Source organism: Morone saxatilis, unplaced genomic scaffold (assembly GCF_004916995.1).
Source record: "Morone saxatilis isolate NCDOM2014 unplaced genomic scaffold, NCSU_SB_2.0 Contig22, whole genome shotgun sequence".
Lineage (NCBI taxonomy): Eukaryota > Metazoa > Chordata > Actinopteri > Moronidae > Morone > Morone saxatilis.
In genome coordinates, this window is record NW_023339785.1 from 15,485,265 (window position 1) to 15,489,419 (window position 4,155).

The 4,155-nt window shown below is 34.2% G+C and overlaps 1 protein-coding gene across 1 annotated transcript in view; it reads left to right on the top strand.

Annotated features, from left to right (window-relative positions):
• The window catches only part of LOC118333815 (hemicentin-1-like), a gene marked incomplete at its 3' end in the record, with an annotated part of 27,732 nt that overhangs the window by 9,540 nt on the left and 14,037 nt on the right, over positions 1-4,155 (top strand).

Genomic DNA, 4,155 nt, shown 5'->3' on the forward strand with positions numbered 1-4,155 from the left:
ACTCACATTACACATATACCAATCAAATATTGCTGTAAATTAACTCTCCTGTCAACAATAACTTGACATGTCATTTTTGTGTCTCTTTGTATGAACAGATCATGCCCTGCTCATATTTGGTTTGCGAGCAGCTGTGGTGATTCTTATATTGAGTGGGAGCGCCGTCTATTTTGTCTGGAAGAAGAAGAAATACGAGGAAGCTAAAGGCTCTGCCGTCCCTCGAAAGAGGGAACATCAAGAGAACTCTGTTTTGATGGTTGAAATAAGAAGTTCTGCATCTGAACTTTAACTTTCTGGAACCAGCACCTTATATCCTCCCCTCAACTGCTGTGATTGGTCATGTGTCTTTATGGATGTGAAAATAGGGTGTAGAATAGAAACTATCTTCTGTTTTCATATTTTTTAATTTCACTTCTTAGCAGCTCACTATGAATAAGTTCCTATAGAAAGGTCTGTGAGTGTTTTCTGCATTTGTATCAGGAACCTTTTTACTTGGTCACTTCACTGGTTGTTGACTTGGTGAAAGTTTACATATTTACTTAATGTGGAAAGACTGTCTTGTTGTAAAGTTTCAGTGCACTGCTGCATTTGGAGAGTGATAAATCATCTGGAGGCTCACAGCAGTTTATCCTGAAGTCAAGAGTCATATTGTGAATAAAGCTTATATTGTTATATTAATAGTGCAACTCATTTCAATGCCATTTGGGAATTATTGTACTATAGATTTCCACATCATCGTCTATTGAAACTAATAAAATCATGTGTGCCTCCCGTAAGTTTAGGTAAATACCTTTTTGTTGATATTTTGATTATGAACTCTACCTTTAATGACTGTTGAGTATTAAATAAAACTTCCACAGTCATCATCAGTATTAATATGTGTGAGGTTTTCCTTTACTTATTTACAGAGGAGTTACTGTTGTTTATGTATAATCCTGTATTCAATGAAACTCTCTGTTGAGAAACATTTCAAGAAGAATAATGATCAATAAATATTATCATACAGCTGTTACTGCATTAAGAGGCTTTATTTGTGATTTTCCTCATTAGATATTGAGTGTAAAATTTACCTGTTTATTGCAAGTTTTGTTTCATTGCAAGTACAATGTCTTTTAATATTTTATGGCAACAGTTGCCAGTTTAAGGTAAAGCAGACCTGGTAAATCAATCAACAGACACGAGAGAAAGGAGAGGTAGAGACATGAGGAATTATACAGATGAGCTTCAAACCAGTAACATTACAGAGAAATATATCATACTGTTCACTACTGTATCTAGAGGCTGACATGATGTAAACATATAACACTGCAATCATTATTATTGATCATTAAGCTGTCAAAATCACTTGATAACAACTCAAATTCATGCTCACTACATTGACTCAACAATGTATATAGTATAGTAAATCATATTTCATCTACTTTTAGCTTTATAGTTGAACTGAGAACACAAAATTTCAGGTTGTGAATTTTGATTAACCTGAACTTATCATTAATGTTGTAATGCTTAAATTTTCAGAAATGATGACATGAAGATATGGCATGTGTTTTTTTTTATTAAGTACTTTGTTAATGTTGGAGTATGGTCATCTTATAAATATCAGTTGTCAGTTTCAAATCCTCTTTTAGTATGAGGGAGGAATGTTTTTATCTCTTCCAGTCAGTCCATCCTAACATTGTGGCTCTCTCCTTCTGGGCTAAAAGGGAAGTAAAACTAAAATTGCTTAATTTTTCTCCTCTCCTCTCTAAGGTTGATCACTTTAAGGACACATTTTCTCAGTGTAGGATGTGCATGTTTGCTTTTAAGTAGAAAGGTTTGTCTGGAAGCTGCTGACTGGATCAAAACACTGAGGAGATATGGAAGCTGTGATTGGACTGTTGCTGATGCTACTTGGAGTCTCTGATGGTGAGCTGTATAACTTGTTTAATCTGACATATTGTATAGTCTGGCATCATGTTCAGTGATATGTTTTACAGATTAAACACTGACACACACTGGAACCAAATTTATACAAGACACATAAATAAATTAAATACAATTAAATATCTTTGGTGTATAATTGATGGCTTGTGTTTAACCACTATTTATGTATGAAATTGTAACCAAGCAATTGAGAGGCCCAAAAGCTCAAAATCTATTTTATTCTCACTCAGGAGGACTGCAAACTCAGTTATAAACGTGGAATCATAATCTCAGTAAGAATGAAAACATGCTGTTACACCATAAATAAATGTCCTTTGATATGTAAAGGCTTTTCTACGAGTTGGGAATGAAAAAATTATATGTGCATTTAAAAAAGGTAATTTTTGCTGAAATTCCGTTTAAAGTAACAAAGAAATACCCTTTATAACATTGTACAGACACTTCATTGCAGGGACACATTGCTTACCTTCACAGGAAACACTGAATACTATTTCGTTCAGTCAGTCAATTACAGCAGGGTGGTATAATGGTTCCTCTTTTTTAACCTTGTTGTGTGTAATTCTGACAAAAGACAAAATAATACATTTCTGACTACAGAATGGTCTTATCAAATATGTAGGGGCATTTTCCTCTGGCACTTTATTTTAAGCCCACAAACTGGTTGTAAACAAAATTAGAAATTCTTACAAATTGATGACCATATAATAAAGTGTTAAAGCTGAGCCTGATACATAAATAACATCTTAATGTCCCCAATATAAATGAGGAACTGATTTGACCAGTTGGCATATTCTGTTTCTGTACCATGTTGTGAATAACAGAAGATGCATTACTCTGATGTCTGAGGATGTCGTCTGAGGTTTGACTCTTTGAAGCAGTTCAGTATTGAAACAGATAAAGATAACATGAGACCTGATGATAATGATGATGATGTTGATTATGGCCACTATGTTAAAGTGATTTCATACATGTTTCCATATAAGTGAATACAAGAATCCTGGGTATGGAACAAAATATTACCTAGTAAGTAAGTAAAGTAAATTTAATTTATACAAGCACATTTAAACACAGTAATAAACTGACCAACAGTGGCTTGTACAGTGGATGACTAAAAAAGGCAATAATACAGAAACACATTGGTAAATAACTAAAAAGACAAATAAAACAGAAAAAACACATTGGACCAATAGTCAATAATTCATACCTGATGATAGTTTAAGGACTGAAAGCATCGTCAGTAAAGTTGTTTTAGTTTTTGATCTCGAACACATGTCTAAAACCCTTTCTGGTTTGCAAAATCTTTGTAGTAGATGCTGTGTCACTTTAAAGTGAAAATTGATGTTAGATCACAATTTTTGAGCATTCAATCTGCATTCATCTTTTCTCTTTCTGTCGAGTGCACGAGTAAGAGTTTACTTGTTTCACTTTTTGAGTTACTTGGATATATTGACTTTTAGTGTCAGCAATAAGTCCTGACATACTAACAGACATACATCAGGGCTCGAACAGCAACACGTAACAAAGTCAGTTCAGTAAACTTTGTAACAGTCTGCTCTTTCTTTTCCTGAAGAGGGCTTCAGTTTTGTGAGTCTAGTCCTGTTTTTTATTGATTTGGATCCCAAGGTAAATGTATGAGTTCCACCTCTTCACTTCAACTCCTTTGACAACCAGGACAGGAGACCTGCTGTTCTTCTTGTAGTCCACCACAAGCTTATTGGTTTTGCTGAGCCTCAGTTGCACCATATGATGACGCTCCTTATCTGTTCTCTGTACTCCCTTTAAAAATAGTAAGTGTAGACAGAATGTTGTCCTTAGTACCTTTTTAACTTTCTCATTTAAGTTTCAATGAAACATTGTTCCAGTAGATCTTCCACTCAATTTTTATTTTTTATTTTTTTGAGGATTTAGCTCTTAATTATTTCTAGCTTTGTCAGTACAGCATGAAACACATGAACACAGGTTCATACAAATACTTACATCCCTGACAAATATATTTCTTATTCTTTTTTTGTTTTTACAGAACTTACTCTCCACACATACATGCAAAAAACCAAAACAAAAAAAACAAACTAAATAAAAAACTGAAGGTTTACACAGTCATAGTACCAAGGGGAATCAAACACAGCAATACCCTGACAGCACATCAAGACCTAGGAATGTACCCTGAAACCTCCATCGTCTCCAATATATTCTAGAAAGGGGTCCCAAATGGTTTATCATTAAGCCAGAAAC